Below are 22,227 nucleotides of genomic sequence, written 5' to 3' on the forward strand. Positions count from 1 at the left end.
GCACTCACCCCTGCACAACCGGGAGGTTCAGGGGAGTCAACACCCCTGGGCCCACCGTGGACCCATGGAGAGTGGGAGGTGATGGGTAAATGCTTCCCCCTTTCATCCTCTAGTTAGAGAGTTCTCAGGTGACTTCACAGGGTCCTGGTGGAATCCAGCACCATCACCTGCAGCGGGGCCCAGCTTGACAACGTATCCTTAGTTTTCCTCCCCTCACCCTCTGTTTGACTCCCCGCTGGCCCTGCTGCTCCACAGAATCTCCATTCTCAATAAGCACAATCACACAAGCATTTGTCTCAGACTCTGCTTTTAGGGTAGCCCAGGCTAAGATCGGCATTATGGAATCACAGAGTCCCCTGTTCCTCATCACATTCCTGCCTACCCATCCACAGGGACGGCCTTCTGCTTTGTTTCTTTGGCTGAAAAGGGATGGAGGGAACCAGAAAAGATAATGGAGAAATAGAGCTGGTTTTCTAGATGGGGGAAACTGAATTTCTTTTTATCTCATTGTTTTATCACCACAGGAAAGGGACACATCTCAAAACCTTTTCACCAACTACTTCCAAGTGCCAGGAATGGAAAGAAAATGGAGGACAATGCCTGCAGGGACTCCCTTACTCTGCCGTCTGTTAATCACTGCGCGAGTTCTCTAGGCTGCACGTCAACCAACAAGCTGGTCTGCAAGGAGGCTTCTTGCTGAAGCAGAGTAGGTGGCAGTTTCCTGGTATGTTAAACAGATGTACTGAGTGACACGTAGTTTCACTTAAGGGTAGGAATAGAAGGAAAACAAGAACTTGGGCCACTGGGGAGGATCTCTGAGCAGGAGTCAGGAAACACCGGCTCTGGGCAGCTCTGCCACCGAGACACGTAACAGCTCACAGGCTCTTCCAGCCCCCACCCATCTCTGCCAGCTCACCTAACAAGCATGCGCCTTGGTTCTGGTCTCAGTTGGGTTCCCAGGAGCTGCAGCTGGACAGGTGAGGGCATGAGACCCGCAGAGAGAGTCTTCCGTGAAGTCAGGCTCTGGAAACAAACAAACAAACAAAAATCTGAAGCCTGCCATGCAGGGATGGAAAGGCAGAGTCTGCTATCAGGTCACCCAGGAGAAAGAGCAGATTAAGGCAGGCTCCCCAAGGCAATGAAAGAGCAGATTTCCTGAGAAGCTTATACATAGGGCAGGTACCCTCTTTTGTCACATTCAACAGCCACAACTGTGGGCAGGAAGTGAACTGGTAAGGACACTGGGACAGTTCAGACATCCTCTCATTTAGATCCCTGGATCCTTGTTACCAAAAGTGGGACCCATAAACTAACAGTCTTGCCATCACTTACAAGCTGGTTGGAAAATCAGAATTGCACTCTCCACCCCAGATCTACTGAGTCAGAGTCTGCATTTTTAACACGATCCCTACTTGATTCTCACACACAGTAAGGTTTAAGAGGCGCTGTCAGTGAATCAGTGGTGTCAGCAGAGGTTTCCTGGTAGTCTATGAGCAATTTGGCTTTGAGGTTTTCAACAGGGAGGGTACCATTCCCTCGGGCACACTGGGAAGTTGGTGGCGGCATTAGGGTTGTCATAACATAATGACTGAGGCTTCCTGGCATGTAGTGGGCAGGTGCCAGGGATGCTAAACAGCCTGCAGTGTGTGGGACGGTCCCTCAGAGAACTGTCCCGCCCAAACGCCAACGGTGTTCCCGACGAGAAACACGTTGGCTGTAAGCGTTTGGACAAGATGAATTCCAGTGTTCCTCCCAGCTCTCAGAGTCTTTTGTTCTACCACTGTCTTTGCACCAATTTAGAGAGTTCTCAGTGCTGCCTTTCCCTCCTAATTACGGCTGCTCTCAGCCCAAGTCATTATCACTGAGACAGTCCCATGGGACCAGTCACAGAGAATAAACTTAATGAACGTAATTCATATCACTCCACGTTAAATGCAACCTGCCTGTTCTGGCTAGAATTCAAAGAGCCCTTTTAGTCAATTTAATGTATTTGCCATTACGATGCTGATAACACAAAACAGTCCGGAAACACTATAGCCAGCAAAATCTTACTAGTTAGCAGCTAAGGGCGATCACGGCCCTGCCAGATTTTAGCTGAAGTGGCTCTCTGCCCACTCGCACAAACCTGTGTCCTGTTTGGGTTCACTGGGAGTAGGAACACTGGCCAAGATGCAGTTGCCAGCAGCTGTCTAAAATAGTCTCTAAAGAGGCAGCAAACACGTGGCGGGTCGCCATCAGGGTCTGGTGAACCTGACTGCACGGAGAACTCTCTGAGGATGTGGCCTGCTGAAGGAGATTAAGTAAGGCTGGAACCCGTAGAATCGTAGGAAAACCTGAGTAAACAATTGTGCTGCTTTGTGTGTGATGTCCCTATTAGAAAATAAAAGCATGAATTAATTGCTGCTTATCCCACTGTAGTGCTGTCAGGACAAAGGAAAGCATCTATTGGAAAATGAACTGTTGGAGAAAAGGTAGCGTCTATCTCTCAATCGCTGTTAGTATTTACCCTCGTGCTATACTTGACACACGCTACAGGTGCCCAGGTTAAGAAACTAAGGTCTTTTATATCCCCAAGGAGATTATCTTTCCTAGGATCATTTGTCTGGGGATTCTGCGTAGTAGCAGTGTTTGTCGGTGCACTTGCCATGCTATCTTCTGGCTTCAGAAATTAATGGTGTGGATGAAAGCACAGCCTTTTGATAATTGGTGCTTGCACAAAGCGCCTCTATACATGCTGGTGGCTGGCTGCTGAGCTAAGCAAACAAGAGGGACAATGTTGAAGACTGGAGTTTTGTCTGCGGCTTAGACTCCACGTCAATCAATAGTGTACTAATTATGACCCCGGTGGAGCCCTGGTCAGCAGTAGAAGAGAATGATTTTTTTGATGTGATTGGGAAAAGCAGTTGGTCAATAAAGGCAGTTAAAAATAATTTTTAAAGAGCATGCCTTAACTAATTTTATTTTAATATGAAATGTGTAAATGCATGTGATGTGTCAAACCTGATTAATGTTCATTCTCAGAATCTGCTTATTTTGGGGATTCCACAAGATCTTTGCATAAACGATGTGTATAACACATTTGCTATGATATCCAGTTTCAGTTTCTTTAAAGTGGAATGAGAACTAAAGACCCTTGTGAAACAATCTTGGTGCAGATTCTAGATTTTTCACTTATTGTTTTCCAATCTCTTACAGTTGCCTTGTCAACTATTTTGACAACACGTTAAAACTACTGAATCTTTCTAGAAATTGCCAATGCAGTTTTCATAGGAACAATGACTCCTTTTTGCATTCACATTCATTAGTTTGCATTATGTTAAATTAAATCACACAATGACAGTAACAAGTTCAGCAGGCGTGAACAAGTCTGGAATCACCACAACTGAACACTCAACATGTGGGAATAGTAGTTTGGGGCATAAAGTGAGTGGTCTTCTAGCATCGAGCCTTTGTCAGGCCATAAGTATCTATGCTTTTTACAAAGGGAATGGAGGGGATCAGTTAACCTGGAAAGTAAGTTAAGTGAAGGATTTTAAATAGCTATCTGTTATGGAATGACTGTATCTCCCAACTCCTAAATTCATACATTGAAGCCCTAACCCCCAGTGTCACTGTATTTGGAGTAAGAAGTAATTAAAAGTTAAATGAGGTCTTAAGGGTGAGGCTCTGATCCGAGAGGATTTGTGTCCTTATGAAAAGAGACACCAGAGAGTTCACTCATCCTCCGCCAAGAGAGGACACAGCAAAAAGGCAGCTGTCTGCCATCCAGGAAGATGGATCTCGCCAGAAACCAACCCTGCTGGACCTTGATCTGGGACTTCTAGCCTCTAGAATTGTACGGAAATACATTTTCATTGTTTAAGCCACCCAGCCTATGATATTTTGTAATGGAATTCTGCACAGATGAATACACTATACTTTTATATTTAGCATTTAATACTATGTCTTTGGTCCTGAGGAACACTTGACAGCAAAGTTGAGTTGGGTCAGAACAAACTAATCACCATTTCTGGAAAACTGACAAAGTGCAGAGCCCAAGTGAATGGATCCTGATAGAGAGCATATTCAATTTAATTTCAGGCATTATTGAATTGTATTTACAGGTCTAATTCTAGTAGTAAATTATTGAATATAGCTACTTAAATCAGTTCCTGGGCTTATCACTAAAAAATAATCACAGATAGCTCTTTACAAGTTAGACAGCTTCTCTCCTTATAGTATCTGTATGTAGAATTATATATAAAATATATAATTAGTATATTATAATACTGCCATAGTAATACCATAAATAGGTATACCATACCATATGCTGTATACCAATAGATTGGTATACGATATACTATATTATATATAGTAATACCACATGTATAGCTATTTCATAACTAAAAGAGAAATAAGGATCAGGAAAAAGTCATGAAACTGTCATTATTTTCAACTCACATGCTTTTCTATGTAAAATTATCCAAAGGAACCAACAGATAAATGATTATGCAAACCAACTTCATTCCTCAAATCAGCATCAAATGGTTCAACAATATAACTTTGAAAGATATCATTTATAATAGCAACAAAACATACGAGTTTTCTAGAAATAAATCTTAAACAAGTGTGTAAGATATCTGTAATGGAAAAAGGAAAAACTTTTTGAAAGATATTAAAGAAAGGAACATCATGGTCAGGAAGTCTCAGTCACATACAGACATCAGTCCTCCTGACAGGCTTTTACTTTGGATGAAAGGTAATACGTTATTACCCTGAAGTCCATATGAATTGAGCAAAGGGCCAGGAGTTGCTGAAATAATTTTGAGGAAGAACAAGGGGGACCCGCTCTTTAACATATCATGCATCTTGTATCCTAAAGCCACAGTACTTAGGAAAGTGTGGTTATGACCGAGTAAGGCTAGCACAGGGATAGAAAACTAGATTGATGGAAAGCCTATAAACAAACCCACTTCTATATGGAAGCTCATTATCCAACAGAAGAGCCATAATAAATGACTGGGGATAGGGTGCTGGAATAGCTGGTTGTCCATACAGAGGAAAAATATTTCAATCTCTACTTCATATCACTCCCCAAAACAGATTTCAGGTGAATAAAAGATGTGAATGTGTACAGAAATACTTTAAAATTTTTAGAAGAATATATAGGAAAATATCTTTATGATCTTGGGTTAGGAAAGAAGATTTTAGGCAGGATTTTAAAACTATATGGCATAAATGATAAGATTAATAAACCAGGGTTAAATTAAGATTTGAAACTTCTGGACACCCAAAGGTACCATAAACGAAATGAAGATAAACCTCAAACTGAAGGAATTTATTACGAGGCACCTATCTGATAAAGAATCAGTATTTAAAATGCATAAAAACAATCCTATAGATAAATTTTTTAAAAAGACAGATATTTCAATAGAAAGAAGATCAAAGGGCAGGATAGAGGGTCATTTCATGAATAAGAAATTTGAATGTACAATAAATATAGGAAAAGATGTTCAATCTTATTGGCGATTGGTAAATAAGAAATGCACACGTTAAAAAATGAGATTCCACATCACACCCATTGGATTGGCAAAGACTGAAAAGTCTGACAATACCAAGTATTGGGAAGGATACGATGAAGTTCTGTGTATGAGGAACTTCTTACACAGCCAGAAAGAGTTATTAACCTGCAGAGCCACTTTGAAGAGCTACTGAAAGAATCTCATGAAGTTGAAAATATGCATACATGACCCTGCAGCTCTATTCCTAAGCATATACTCTGAGACGTGCTTCCACCTGTACCTGGAGTCATTACAAGAATGTTCCACAGCATTGTTTGAGATAGCTAAGAATTAGAAATGACCTAAATAGTCACTAAAAGAGGAACTGATACATAGCGATACAATCACAAAATAGAATCTTATACAATAAAAATGAGCTAAGCAGCCATATTTCCCAACATGACTCTAATGAAGAGACTCCATTTTTGATGGTAGACCATTGGCAGCTTTTAGAGTCTTACTTCTCTTCTCTGCCTGTCTCAAATCTGGGCAACCTTGATAAGGGGGCCAGTGCACACCCCTGATCCCTGGGTACCAGCAGGAAGTTCAACCCTTACACACCCCCAACCTGTGCAGGAGAACTCTCCCCTAACCCCCGCCCACCACCCATTGTAAGAGCGGAATCCATCCTTTTTGGCTTCACTCTTGCTTCACTTCTGACTAAGCCAGAACCTTTCTCAGCGAATCCTTTTGCCTTTCTGTGTGAGTAGCAAACTTTATTCCATATCCCTTGGTACATGTGTGTCATCCCTCTCAACATCCTTATAAATTCCTGGTTGAGGGACAGACTGCCCAGCATTCAGCCAGGGGTTCTAGGAGCCCAAATAAAATAACACTGTTCTCAAAAACATAATACCGAGTAGGAAGAAAAAAAAAACAGGTGCAGAAAGTCACAGACAGCATGATACAATTTACATAGTTTTTAAAACATACAAATGAGTATTAACTGTTATTTATGGATGTAAACATGTTAAAGAAAGCATAAAAACACACGTGGAATGAGAAACATCAAATTCAAGGTAGTGATTATATCTGGTTAAGAAGTGAGGAACAGGATTGGGGCAGAGTACACAGGGGTTTCATATGGGTCAGCAATATTTTCTTTCTTTCTTTTTTTTTTTTAGTAATATTTTATTTCTTAACTTAAATAATGGGTACAAAATTTCCGAGAATTTTATGCTTAAAATAAACCATACTTTTTAAACAGAAAAATAAGATGGACAAATTTAGAAACCAGACCACACCTCACTGGAGGGCCCTATTGGAAAAATGTATCAGTAAAATATTTCTGGTAAAAATGAACATGGGGTCTTTAAGCAAGTGGTTTTCGCCAAGAAGAAGGCCTGACAATGTGCAGGCAATAGGCTGTGCTGACTAAGGAGAAGGGGGTGAAGACGGTAGGAGAAATGCACCACATATGTATTTCCTTTAGCCATGTAATAAATGACCACGAGGTTAGCAGTTTAAAACAATACCCACTGATTAGCTCACATTTCTGCAGATCAGAAGTCCAGGTGCAGAATTGCTGGGTTCTCTGCTCAGGATCTCAAAAGCCAAAAATCAAAGTATTGGCCAGACCGAGTTCATGTCCTGAGGCTCTGGGGAAGGATTCTCTTCTAAGCTTATTCGGGTTGTTGGCAAGATTCAGTTCCTTGGAGCTGTAGGACTGAGGCTCCCTCTTCCTTGGTGGTTGTCAGCTGAGGGCCACTCTCAGCAACTAGAGGCCCCATGCCATGCTACCTGACCCCCTCTATCTTTGAGGCCATTAACCAAGATTTTCTCCCTTGTGAACTCCCTCTCATGTTTAAAATCGCACTGACTCCCTCTGTCTCTTACCTCCAGAGCTAGATTTAAAGGACTTATGTGATTAGGTCAGGTCCACCCAGACAAGCTTTCCATGATTTGGGACCTTAAGTTACATTCCTTCAAGGCAATGCCTAGATAGTGTTTGATAGAATAACTGGAAGAAAAGTGTGTGTACACCAGCACTCAGGAATTTGGGGAACCAAACTTCACCCACCACAGACTAGAACTAGGGAGAACACAGAATAGAAGACCAATGCCAGGGGAATTACTAGTTGACAGGTACCTTAAATTGGCACAACAGAGGCTGGGATAGATCAAAGAATATTTCATGAAAGAGGGGACATTTAAGTTGGACCCTAAAGGATGGTAGAAACTTGATAGCTACTGATGAAGTGGCAGGTGTTATTAGGTGTAGACACACGACCAGAGGTGCAGCGATGGGTTTAGGGGAAAAGGAACAATTTTCTTTTGTTGGTATATGAAGTACAAGTAGGAAAGCAGTAAGAGGTAATTCAGGAAAGATAAGATGGACTATACCGAGGACAGTGTTAAATGCCAAGCTATCACTACTACTAACTAAACAATTAAGTTTTTATTATTCCCCTCACCATGTGTCAAAAATAGGACCAGCTGCGGTGTAAACACACAGAAGCATGAAATGTGGTCTATATGTGTATAGGAAATAAAATGCAATTCAGATACCCCAATTTAAAATTGTCTCCACTTCTTTCAATTTTATAAATATTCTGTTTTTTAAAAGCACTTTGTTTATATTTATATTTAGGTGTGTTTATATTTAACTTTATATTTTTATTAAATTTATACTTACCTATCTATCATTTCCATTGGCATTAACTGGAGAGATGGTTCAAATGGCAAAGTAGTTTTCCATCGACTTGCCTATGGCTACCTTCATCTGTATCACCTCCCTATAGTATCTGTTACTTACTGAGCTTTCGACTGCCAGCGTCATAGAGATTTCCATAACATTTGTTTTTTTCCCTTAATTTTTAAGCATGCAGAACTTCATGAGCCAATCTTTAATATTAAACGTCTAGGAGATATATGGCCACTACTAAAAACAATACCATTTGCAACAACATAGATGGACATGGAGATTGTCATATTAAGTGAAGTAAACCAGAAAGAAAAAGACAAATCATATGATATCATTTATATGTGGAATCTTAAAAAAATGAGACAAATGAACTTATTTGCAAAGTAGAAACAGACTCACAGACACAGAAAACAAACTTGTGGTTACCAGAGGGAAAAGGAGGTGTGAAGGGATAAACTGGGAGTTTGGGATCTGCAGATACTAACTACTATATATAAAATAGTTAGACAGCTAGGTCCTGCTGTAGAGCACAGGGAAATATATTCAATACCTTGTAACAGCCTATAACGAAAAAGAATATGAAGAGGAATATATATATATATGTGTGTGTATGTGTGTATCTCTGAATCACTATGCTGTACACCAGAAATGAGCACATTGTAAACTGACTATACTTCAATAATAAAAAAATTTTTTAATTAAAAAAAGAATTAGAAAAAAATAAAGAAAATCAGTTGAGCACAGATCTACAGATTTACTTCTGGACTCTCACTTCTGTTCCACTGATCTAAATGTCTAGCCTTGGGCTGATACTATACCGTCTTGATCCCATTGCTCTGCAGTAAACTTTGAAATTGGGAAGCGTTGAGTCCTCCTACTCTAGTCTTCTTCTGGAGGGTCGTTTTGGCTATTCTGGATCCCTTGAAATTCCATATGAACTTTTGAATCAGCTTGTCAAATTGTACAAAGAAATCAGCTGGGATTTTGTTAGGCATTGCGTTGACTCTAGATCAGTTTGGGAAGTTTTGCCATCTTAGTAATGTTAATGGAGTCTTCCAACCCATGACTATATGATGTTTTTCCATTTATTGAGGTTTTTTTAGTTCATCTCAACAACGTTTTGTAATGACTATGTCTTTTTGTCTTTATCACAGTGCAAAAATCAAGATGAAAGAAATTAATATAATTACTGCTAATAGAGAAGATTTTAGCCACATCAAAGAGACCTTAGTTACAATCATATGTTGCAGAATTATTTCTGAAAATTTCCCAGAGTTCAGTTTCAACACTTCACCAAGAAAAATCTTTGGTCAAACATAATCTCCACACATGCACAGACTTACATCATACCTTCCTGTCGTAAGCCTGGATCATATCAATCGCCAAGGGAAGGAAGTTCTCTAGGGAGTTTGCTCCAAATCTCTCTTAAAACCTCCCTTTCCCTGAAACTTTCCAAACAAAGCTCAAGCATATTACCAGAGCGAGAGGAAGGTATTTCCTTAAGAAATCAGTTAAAAAAAAAGTTGACATGAAACCAAAACAGCATATGTTTCTCCTATGCTAGCAGTGGCTGACATGATCTCGTACTATGGTTTTCATGAATTTTGTTGTATGATTTTATGGAAATACATACTGAATTAAATTAGGACATCATTCATCTGTCTCTTGAGAGATTATATGAAGGTACAACTTTTTCCTTCAAATACTTGAGTTCAATTCTGGCCTACAAGTTAAAATTGTTTCACAGAACTATTTATTCTGATAGACTAGTAGGTTGTCATTTAACCGATTACTTCTTTGTATTTAGAACTTAATGAAGTGATATCCTTAAATTATGAAATGTGCTCTTAAAATTCATCACTGAGTTATTTGGGAACTAAAGGCAACCCTCACATGTGCAAGCATACATGTTTTCACACAAGCATGCACACACATGTGCATGTGTGATACACGCACATATGCACAACACCCCCACATACACACCCCTACACATATGCAGCACCCACATATACCTTGTAATAGGAGACCACATTACTTCACGTAGGAAAAAATGATAACCACAATGCAAAAGTACAAGGGTAAGAACTGTGACTGTGTGAATTTTGGTTTTTAAGTTAGTAATTTATTCCCCATATCACCAAAACACAAGTTAATATAAAAGGATAGATAAAATAGGAAGGAAAATTTTGATTAACCTCAAAAAACAAATCCAGTAAAGGAAGAGCAAAGACATATAGGACAAATTGAAAACAAATACTGAGATGACACACTTAAAACTATGTCAGTAATTACATTAAATATGAAAGGACTGAACATCCCAACTAAAAGGCAGATATTATTAGATTGACTAAAAATAGATCTGACAATACTCTTTATAAGACAAACTTCGAATATTACAGAACACAGAACAGTTGAAAGTAAAAGGATAGAAACATACATGTCATGTACCATGTAAACACTAACCACAAAAAGCTTGAAAATTAAAGTTACTAAGTTTTAAGGTGAAAAGTATTGCCCGATATTCCCATGGGCTTTTAATACTGATAAAAGGGTCAATCCAATAGGAAAATATAATAATCCTTAATATGTGTATGTGCCTGAATGCATGCATTCAAAATAAGAAGTAAAAATTGACAGAAATAAAAGGATGAATGGATAAATCCATAATTAGAATCGGATATTTAAAAACATATCTTTCTGTTATTCATAGAACAGGCAGACAAAAATTAGTCTCAATAAATAAAATGAATAATCTGACCTAAGCAGACATTTACAAAGCATTTACAGAATATTATAGCCAACAACTATGAAAAAGAAAAAAGAACACATGCTGTTTAAGATCATTCACAAAAATAGACCATATACTGGGCTATATAGCAAGTCTCAATACATTTCAAAGGACCAAAGTCATATGACATGTTTCGTGACAATGGAATCAAGTTAAAAATCAGTAACAAAAAATAGGAATCACTCAAATATTTGGAAATCAAGCAACATACTTTTTACATTATCTATTGGTCAAAGAAGAAATCAGAAGGTAAATTAGAAACCTTTTTTTAAAATTTAAGTATAGTCATTTAACAATGTTGTATTAGTTTCTGGTGTACAATATAGTGATTCAATTATATATATATATATACTTTTTCATATTCCTTTTCATTGTAGGCTGTTACAAGGTATTGAATATATTTCCCTGTGCTATACAGCAGGACCTTGTTGTTTATCTGTTTTATATATAGTAGTTAGTATCTGCAAATCCTGAACTCCCAGGTTATTCCTCCCCAACCCCTTTCCCCTGCCTGGTAACGTAAGTTTGTTCTCTGTCTGCGAGTCTGTTTCCACTTTGTAAGTAAGTTCATTTGTGTCCTTTTTAAAAAATTCCACATATAAGTGATATCATATGGTATTTTTCTTTCAGTTTCTGGTTTATTTCACTTAGAATGATGATCTTCAGTTCTATTCATGCAGCTGCAAATGGCATTATTTCATTCACAAACTATTTTGAATGAATAATAATAACACAAATTAGCAAAAATTGTGAGATACAAATAAAACAATGCTTAGTAGGAAATTTACGTGTTCTAAATGCATATGCTGAAAAAGAGGAAAGTTTTAAAATCAATGAGATAAGCTTCTACTTCAAGAACCTGGAAAAGAAAAGCAAATCAACAAAAAGTGTGCAAGATCTATATGCTAAAAACTATCAAACATCGCTCAGAAAAATTAAAGAAGATCTAAATAAATGGAGAGATATACCACAGGCTTGATACTATTAAGACAGCAATTCTTCCTAAATTGATCTATAGATTTAACACTATTCCAATCAAAATCCCACAGGGCTTAATTTTTTGTGCATAGAAATGAATCATCTGAATCTACAGTTTACCGGGAAAAGCAAAGGACATAGACTAGTGAAAACAACCTTAAAAAAAAAAAAGAACCAGGTTGGAAGACCTATACTGACACATATTTAACTGACTCTAAAGCTTTGGTAATTAAGATAGAGAGGTATTGGCAAAAAGATAGACAAACACAGCAACAGAACTGAAGAGAGAGTCAAGAAATAAACCCATGTACATCTGGTCACTTGATTTACAACAATGACACTCAGGCATTTCAAAGAAAAATGACAGTCTTATTAATAAGTGATGCTAGAGCAACTAATATTCACATGAAAAAGAAATAAAATTTGACATTTATCTCTTACCATATACAAAAATCAATTCTGGGTAGAGCAAGTGTAAATTTGAAAGGTAAAACTACCTTGAGATAGGCAAAGATTTTGAAAATGGGGAACAAACAGCACTAACTGTAACAATTTTTGATTGATAAATTGGTCTTCATCAATATTTTAAAATCTATTTAATGAAAGATACTGTTAGGAAGTGAAAAGGCACTCCAGAGCCTGGAAGGACATATATCTAACAAAGGACTTGTATTCAGAACGTATGAAGGAGTCTTACAATTCAATACTAATAGGGCAAACAACCTAATTTTTGAAAAGGCAGAAGATTTAAGGAGATAATTTACAAAAGAAAATATCTAAATTGTCAATAAGCATAAAAAAATATTCAACAACATTATTTATCAGGGAACTACAAATTTAGAATACAGTGAGATACTTCAATACATCCACCAAAGTTCTACAGTTAAAGACTTGACAGCTTCTAGTGTTAGCAAGATGTGGAATAATTGAGACTCTCATACATTGCTGTTTGGCTGTTTTTACTCAAAGTTAAACACGTGTCTTTTCTATGGCACAGCTTTGTCCACAAGAAGACTTATGCCAGACCCTTTCATAGCATATTAATTTAGAATGGTCAAAAATTAGGAACCACCCAAATATTCATCATAAGAAGAATGAAGGAGTAAGTCAAGTTCTGCTCATGCAATGGAATGGGACACATCAATAAAAAAGAATGTGCTGATATATACAACAAGAATGAAACTGAAAAAGAAGTTGAGAGCAAAAGGAGACAGATACAAAGGAGTATGTAGTTCAGGATTCCATTTCTATGAAGTTCCAGGAGAGGCAATGCTGTTCCACAGTGATTGATAGAAGTTAGCACAGTGGTTATCTCAGGGTTGGTTTTGTCCAGGAAGATACTGTGGGAACTTTTTCGGGGAGATGGACATGTTCTGCATCTTGATTGGTGGTAGTTACACAGATTCACAAATATGTAAATGTTTATCAAGCTGTGTTTTTAAGATTTGTATACTATACTCTGTACTAATTATACCTTAATAAGTAACTTTGCATACTGAATATGTGATATAGTAAAAAATAATCTATAAACTACATAAATTTGTAAAATTTTGACAATGTGTTACCTCAAATACAAAAGGAGAAAGAAAAATAAAGGATCTTCAACTGATAGTGTGAGAAATGAGTAGCTCGAATGGTTGAATTCCACTCAAGGTTGTTCATAATAAGTTAATGCTTTGAAGGTCAATATTTACTTTTAAAGGAGAGCGATGATTTCTACAGAGAAATTTATGTAAAATGTGAAAAAGGGAGGCTGACAAAGACATAATCAGGCTCAACAGAGTATAAACATTTCCAGGAACCAGAAAAGGAACAGGACATGAAAGAGGGAGCGGCCTGCTGAAACCATAGGCGTGCTGGGGCTCAAAGTAACTACTAAAAAGTGAAAATAAAAAATAATAGGAGAAAAATCACCCTTAACTTACAAAGTCTCTGAGGATAGAAAGGGTACATAGAAAACTCTATCGTTTAATGGGAATACAGGACGAGGAAGAAGCAGATGGGTAAAGAGGACGTAAACAGAAAGCCCAAACTAAGACAGCAGAAATAAGAAAAATTCTAATACATTTAAAAGAACCATCTTCACCTATTAAAAAAGATTATCATATCGATTTTAAAAAACAAATCTTGATATATGCTATATACAGGGAACAAAATTACTAGAAAATGATCCAGAAAGGTTGAAAATAAAGGTATGGAAATAAATAAACTTAGTAAGTACTAACCAAAGAAAACTGATGTTGCAATGCTGATACATAGTAAGATAAAATTTAGAATTAAATGCATTAATTAGGATTAAAAGGAGGACTATAAGGAAATGAAAGGATTCAAGAAGATAAAAGCATATATAAACATCTATGTATCCTACAGCAGAGCCTCAAATTATGTATAGCAAAAACCAACAGACTTATAAAGATGAAATGAAAAAAATCATATTAAAAGTGTCACTTCAAAAACATTCAAAGAGACAAAATAATTAATAGGAATAATCTAATGGTACTTTAATAATCTGACCAATTTTAAAGGACTGACTAATTTTAAAGGACTGATTAGACTAGAGTGACTAATCACCCTGGTTTGCTTGGGACTAAGGGGTTAAGTGCTAACATGGGGAGTGTCTCGGGTGAACCAGGATGACTAAGGACGCTAATTCTCTGGCCATAATGCAAGTAAAACAGAAGCCCTGTAAGTATTTCAGTCTGTATCTATGAAAGACAGTAAGTCTTGTTTTTACACTCCAAATTAACAACAATCCCATATTGTCCACAGAATAATACCCCTGGGTAGGCTCAACATCCAGGAACTGTTAAAATTTCCAATTGTATCATAAATATCATATTTTTACAAGTTGTTTGAATCAGAATCCAAAGTATGAATACTGCAATTGATAAATACGTCCTCTAAGTTGCCATTTAATCAATAGGTTCTCCTCGATATTTTTTTTTCCCCTGCAATCTATTTTTTTAATGAGTTGTTTGTCCTACAGAATTTTCTACAGTTTGTATTTTGCCAATTGCTTATCTGTGGTTTAGATAGAATTAGAGGTTTAATCACATCCAGGTTCAAAGGTTTTGGCATGACTGTCTCATTTATGTCAATATCCACTGAGTTTTTAATTTTAGTTATCATGGTTTTATTTAATTATATTCGGTTCTTTTTTCAAATCTGCTTGGTCTTTTAAAAACTAATCTCTTGATCCTTATGCATATTTTCAACGCCCTCTTTTATTTCTTTAATCATGGTAAACAGGCTTATTTAATATTTTGTGTCTAATTCCAATGTCTTCAATCTCTGTAGGTTTGGTCCTCCTGGATCTTGCTCACATGTCCTGTTTCCTTGTGAGCTCACGATACTCAGAAATGTGTCTGAAGGAATTATTTGAGGTCTATCTTGAAAGTACAAATATAATAAAGAGACTCAGAATGCCAACATCTGGAGCCACAATCTCAAGTGGACCCAGAGGAGTGGCCCCAGGAGCAGAATAAAACAGATGACACATGACAGAGGTCACTACTACACTCTAATTACAAACTGATCACTATGCCACGTGACTCCCAGGAGAGGCAACAGCCCCTGAGACCTCTAGCGTCATCTTCCTGTCTCTGCCTGGCGATGTTACATATCCCCTGTCTTTTCTCATTATACCCTGAGGCTCCAACAGAATCTCCCAGAGGAGGAACAAACAAGCTGGGGCCAGAGGATGACTAACAAAGAGAAGTAGCCACATGTTTCAAAGCAGTTTTGAAAGAAAATCATCAGATTTGCTACAAATAACACTCAGTTGTGGAGAAAATGTATGAGAGTATAAATGAAAAAAGTCAATTACTGAAGCCAGGTGATGGGGACATGGGCATCCATTATATTGTTCTGTGTATTTTTGTATATGTATATATTTGGAGAATTGTGAAATTCTCTGAAATAGAAGATTTTTTAAAAAATTCAAAACACCAATAGATGGTTTTAACAATAAATGACATAAAATAAACTGGAAGATATATTGGGGAAAATTATACAGAATGCAGCAGAGGGAAGAAAAAGGAAGTTGAGAGACTGGAGCAGGTATTGAAAACTGGAGGATAGGACCAGGGACAAAAATAGAGGAAGAGGAGTAAGTGGGGAGGGTGGCAGTGAAAGGTGAGTAGTCCTGAGAATTCACTTAGAAGGGGTGATGGATGTTTTTGGCTTTGTAGATACTCCATATGGATACATTCAGAATCCTTCCTTAATGTCTCTGAAGAAAGGGGTAATATGCTTTGGGCCATATATGGTTCCCCGGCAACCACCATCACTTCAAGCAAGGTCTTAGTTAGCAAGCAGGCTCGCCCCATCTTGGTGACGTGCTGCTACTTGTGAAGGGGATTTGGACACTGACTTCCTTCCTCATCTTCAACCTCTTCACATGGTAGACTATTAGCAAATGTCAAAATCACTAAAAATGTAGTGTTTTCAGATGTTCCAGGTGAATGCTATTTTTCTTTAAAAAGTGGACCAACCTGCCATCATCATTAGGTCACAAATACGCTACATGTTTAGATGATTTGGGGAAAGTCTTCTGTAAAACAAACAAAAAAACCCTTCACTTTAAAATGTCAACAGCAAACCAGAGGAGTATTTTCAAGACTATGATAGACAACTGGATAATATAGGTATTATTTTAAAGTACACAGAATTGTCAAGAAAAAAACTCATACTTATCTATGGTATTAATTTTCACTATTATATTAGGAATATTAACTTTTAATTTTTAAATTTTTAATAAACTTTTATAGAGTCATTCTAGGTTTATAGAAAGATTACAGAGAAAGTACTCTTGTACACAGTCTCACCCATTATTAACATCTTGCATTAGTGTGGTGCATTTGTTAAAACTGGTGAGCCAATATTGATACATCATTATTAACTAAAGTCCATAGTTTACATTGGGGCCCACCTCTGTGTTGTACAGGTCTATGGGTTTTGACAAATGCATGTCATATATCCACCATTACAGCATCACATAGAATAGTTTCACAGTCCTAAAATTCCCTGTGCTCTACCTATTCAAACCTTCCTCCCTTTTCCTGAACCTCTTGACAACCACTGACCTTTTTCTTGTCTCTATAGTCTTGCCTTTTCCAGATGGCAGATGGTTGGGGTCACATCATGTATTTCTCTGCTCAGGTTGACATAGAAGATAGCACAAATTGGGTGACTTAAACAGTGGATTTTTTTTCCCTCACAGTCCTGGGGGCCAGAAGTCCAAAATCAAGATGCCATCGGAGTTGGTGTTTGGTGAGGCCTCTCTTCCTGGCTTGCAGATGGTCCCCATCTCTCTGTATCCTTACGTGGCCTCTTGTCTGTGCACGTGCAGAGAAAGAGAGTGAGTGCTGGTGTCTTTTCCTCTCTTATAAGGACATCAGACCTATCCAATTAGGGCCTCATCCTTATGACTTCATTTAACCTTAATTACCTGCCCAAATGCCCTATCTCTAAATATAGTCAAATCGGGGGTTAGAACTTCAACATTTGAATTTTGGGAGGATACAATTCAGTCCATTACATACCATATGTAACCTTTTGAATTTGGTTTCTTTCACAAAGCAATGTGCACTTAAGGTTTCTCCATGTCTTTTCATGGTTTAATAGTTCATTTCTTTTTTTAGTTAAATAATATTCCCCCGTTTGGATGTATAACAGTTTGTTTATCCTTTCACCGACTGAAGGACTGCTTGGTTGCTTCCACTTTTTGGCAATCATGAATAAAGCTGCTACAAACATTCATGTGTAGATTTTTGCAAAGATGCATGTTTTCAACTCATTTAAGTAAATACTAAGGAACACAATTACTGGATTTTATGGAGCCTGTGTTTACCTTTGTAAAAACTGCCAAACTGTCTCCCAAAGTAGCAACACTATTTTGCATTCCCACCAGCAACGACTGAGAGTTCCTATCCCTCACGTCCCCACCAGTATTTGGTGTTGTCAGTGTTTTGGGTTTTAGCCATACAGAGAGGCATGTAATGGTTTTTAAAATTTGTTATTTTCTAATCATGTATGATGCTGAGCAATCTTCTCATATGCTTATTTGCCATCTGTATGTATTCTTTGGTGAGACGTCTGTCCACATTGTTTGCCCATGTCTCAATTGGTTGTTTTCTTATTACTGGGTTTTAAGAGTTCTTTCTATATTTTGGATTCCAGTCCTTTATCAGGGATGTGCTTTGCAAATATTGTCTCCCAGTCTGTGGCTTATCTTTTCATTCTCTTAACAGTGTCCTTCACAGAACAGAAGTTTTAAATTTTAGTGAAATCCAACTTATCAATTTTTTCTTTCATTGACCATATTTTTCCTGTTGTATCTAAAACTCATCACCAAGTCCAAGGTCACCTAGATTTTCTCTTATCTTCTAGAAATCTTATAGTTTTGCATTTTTAGGTCTATAATCCATTTGAATTAATTTTTTTAAAGAGTGTGAAGTTTGTGGCTAGATGGTGATAATGAGGAGGAGGAGGATTTGCATGTGGGCATCCAGTAGTTCCAGCGTCCCTTGTTGAAAAGACTTTCCGTTCTCCACTGAATTTCCTTTGTTCCTTTGTCAAAGAACAGTTGACTATATTTGTGTGGGTCTATTTCCAGACTATCTATTCTGTTCTATTTATCTATTACTTCACCAATACTGCACTGTCTTCACCACAGTAACTTTATAGTAAGTCTTGAAGTCAGGTAGAGTCAATCCTCTGATTTTGCTCCTTTTCAGTGTTGTATTGGCTCTATATGAGTCTTTTGCCTTTCCATATAAACTTTTGAATCAGTTTGTTGATATCTACAAAGTAATTTTCCAGGAGTTTGACTGAGAATGTGTGGAATCAATAAATTAAGTTGAGAAGAACTAACATCTTGATGAATTTGAGCTTTCTTATCCATGAACATGGAATATCTCTCCATTTATTTAGATATTTTTAAATTTTATTCTTTTATTTCAGCAGCATTTTATAGTTTTTAAAACTATAGATCTTGTACTTTTTATATTTATACCTAAGTATTTCTTTAAAAAATTTTAGTGCTAACATAAATAGTGTCTTTTTAACTTCAAATTCCAATTGTTTTTTGCTGGCATATAGGAAAATAATTGATTTTTAAATATTGACCTTGTATCCTGCAATTTTGATGTTACTGCTTATCAATTCCAGCAGTTTCTTGATTGGGTCTTTGGTATTTTCTACATAGATATTCATGCCATCTGGGAACAAATTCTTTCATTTCTTTCTTTCCAATCTGTATATTTGTTTGTTTTTATTTTCCTGTCTTATTGCATTAGCTAGGATCTCCAATCTGATGTCGAATAGGAGAAGAGACATCCTTATTCCCAATTTTAGGGGGAAGGCATTTAGTTTCTCATTATTAAGTATAACCCTAGCCATACAGATGTTCTTTATCAAGTTAAGGAATTTCCTCTGCATTCTTAGCTCGCTGAGAGTTTTGCTCATAAATGGATGTTGCATTTGTCAAATGTTTTTTCAGCATCTGTTAATATGATTATATGATTTTTCTACTTTAATCTGTTGATGTGATGAATCAAAATAGTTGATTTTTGAATGTTGAACCAGCCTTGCATACCTGGAATAAATTTCATTTGGTTGTAGTGAAATATACTGATGTCTGCAACTAACTTTGAAATGTATTAAAAAAAATAAGATGGATAGAGTGATGTGTTTGAAAGATTTTATAATAAAATGTTAGAAAACATTATAAATCTATATGGGCAAGGACTGTAGCAACAAATACAAATATAAAAGCAGAAGTGATTAGATTTATGGTGTTTTTGTTACTGTGGCTAATTTTTTCCTCTCTTCAACTTGAAGTGCTCTGAATGTTGCTAAAAATTGTTTATTTTTTAAAAAAAGAAATCAGTGGTAAATCCCCACTGGGTTTTTAAAAGCTCCTTAATTCCCTAAAAATATGTTCTTATTTTAAAACTCAGCCTAAAGGTCAAAATTCCAACCAATATAACTGTTTTTCACTAGCAGCAGAAATACTCCTCTGAGCTCTGCTTTTTTTTCCTTATGACTTAAATTCTAGTTAAACACACGATTAATTAAATATTTTCTTAATGTTTTAATTTCATAAGGGCAGGCAATACAGACAGGAATGAAGGAATTAAACTTGTAGTAAAGTAAAATAGTGTCCACCAGCAACTTACCAAATGTCTATTCATCACCAGTTGGATTTGGGTTATGATTTCTCTGCTCTTCTTCTACATTTGGGTTGCTCTTTTATTTAACTCTGAAAAACATTTTTTAAGAGAAAAGAGGACTAAATTACCCAACAAGAATGTTTTTAATAAGCAGAGTTTAAATTCAAACATCTTAAGTCCAGAAATATCAAAAGGAAATGTTTACTGTTGCATTTTTTTCCAGTTGTTTTTCAGCCTTATTTAGAGAAAAGATTTGACATTTCAGATGAATAAGCTTAAGTATCCATAATATTCAAGTTACTGTGCTAGGCATATTTTGGAAATGTAGCAATGAAATAGATGAAGTCCTTATTTTGTAGTGCAGAAGTCTCAACATTTCAAACATCCCCCATTGCAGACTGTAAGGGCAACCAGCAGAAGGAGAGGGGAGAGTAGAGCTGACTGTAGAAAAGAGGGCATGTGAGCTTAGAGGCAAGGCAGCTTCAAGGAAAAAGTGTTTTAGGAAAGGGGGTGTATTAAGGTTTTCCAGAGAAATAGAAAAAAAGGTGTATACAGAGGGAGAAAGACTTCTTTAAGGAACTGGCTTATCTCCAAAATCTTCAGGGTGGGCTGGCAGGCTGATGACGCAGACAAGAGTTCCAGTTTGAGTTCTAAAGTGGTCTGGTGGAGGAATTTCCTCTTACTCTAGAGAGGTCAACCTTTGACTGATTGGATGAGGCCTACCCACATTATGAAGAGTAATCTGTGTTACTCAAAGACTACTGATTTAAATTTTATCTCATCTAAAAAAATACCTTCACAGAAATATCTAGAATAATATTTGACCAAATAACTGGGTACCATGCATGGCCCATCACAAAGGGAGAAGCACATTGTCAGGCCTGGGGAAGAATGGAAGACCTGTAAGAGGGATCATCTGTAGGAGGGATTATTCACAAAGCAAAGTTAGAGAGAAGGGAGTGGGCTATGATCAAGGGCACAGTAGAGGGGTTGGCCTTAGAAAGAAGGATGCTAAAGGACGGGTTAGGTCATGGGTTAAGGCTTTTGAGATGAAGAGGAAAAAGCTGAAAGAGACTCATGTCAGACAACTTCTGTCTCTCAGGGGAGAATAAGATATTTGCTGGAACGGAGGGCTGGGGGTTGGTGGCAGCTAAAGGCACATTTTGGGGACCAGGATGGGGTTTGAGAATGCAGAAAGTATTAGAACTCAGAATGATTTTTTATTTTTTAAGAAATGTTGAACCTAAGTTGGGTTTCTCCTCCCCTCCCCTCTCACTCCCTCCAAAGCATGATTTCTGAAAAAGGAGGAACTGTGGAATTATACCAACTGGAATTTGAATCCCAGGAACCCACTCATCAATCCACTATGTGACCTTGGGAAAACTGTATAAACTCTCATAGTCTCTGTTGGAAAGAGTAAGTAAAATGACCTGTGTAAAAATGTCGAGAACAGTAAGGGGTGCTTGACTGGGGTGATTTTGCCCCTCAAAAGACATTTGGCAATGTCTAGAGACATTTTTGGTTATCACAACTGGTGAAGGGAGGGTGGAGGAGTGCTCTTAGCATCTTTAGGGTAGAGGCCAGGGAGGCTGCTACACATTAGTCAACATACAGGACAGCATCCCCTACCCCAACAAAGAATGACCCAGTTCAAAACTTCAGTAGTGCCAGGGTTGAGACGCCCTGCTTAGAACAATGTCTGAGGCATCATAAACACTACATGTTGGTTTCTGCTGCTCTATTAATCACGGCAAACCAAATGGAGTAGAATTTTTACCCATAAGTGGCCACATTTGATGGTTTATTTTCTAAAATATTTCAAGTACTCTGTTGTTTGAAGAAGACTAAAGTGTAATTTAGAGACAAAAAAAAAAGAGAAGGAACTCTATTCAGAAATAAAATTCTTACACAAATAAAATAGGAAAAAGATCAACAAATTCAAGAAATACCCAAAGTCTAACACCTCCTTATATAAAGGCCCCTGTAGTTCATTTTAAAAAGCTCTGGGTGGGGAGTGGGTATAGCTCAGTGGTAGAGCGCATGCTTAGCATGCATGAGGTCTAGGAGGTCCTGAGTTCAATCTCCAGTACCTCCATTAAAAAA

General features: G+C 37.2%; 1 long non-coding RNA gene across 1 annotated transcript in view; it reads right to left on the reverse strand.

Annotated features, from left to right (window-relative positions):
• Window positions 1-922: 922 nt before the first annotated feature.
• The window catches only part of LOC140697833 (uncharacterized), a 28,065-nt gene continuing 6,760 nt past the window's right edge, over window positions 923-22,227 (reverse strand). The window contains exons 3-5 of the long non-coding RNA XR_012075199.1: window positions 20,131-20,213; window positions 17,035-17,286; window positions 923-1,023 (exon numbers count right to left, since the gene is read on the reverse strand). This is a non-coding gene — a long non-coding RNA (uncharacterized lncRNA). The remainder of the gene's footprint in view (window positions 1,024-17,034; window positions 17,287-20,130; window positions 20,214-22,227) is intronic.

Source organism: Vicugna pacos, chromosome 8 (assembly GCF_048564905.1).
Source record: "Vicugna pacos chromosome 8, VicPac4, whole genome shotgun sequence".
NCBI classification, from domain to species: Eukaryota; Metazoa; Chordata; class Mammalia; order Artiodactyla; family Camelidae; genus Vicugna; species Vicugna pacos.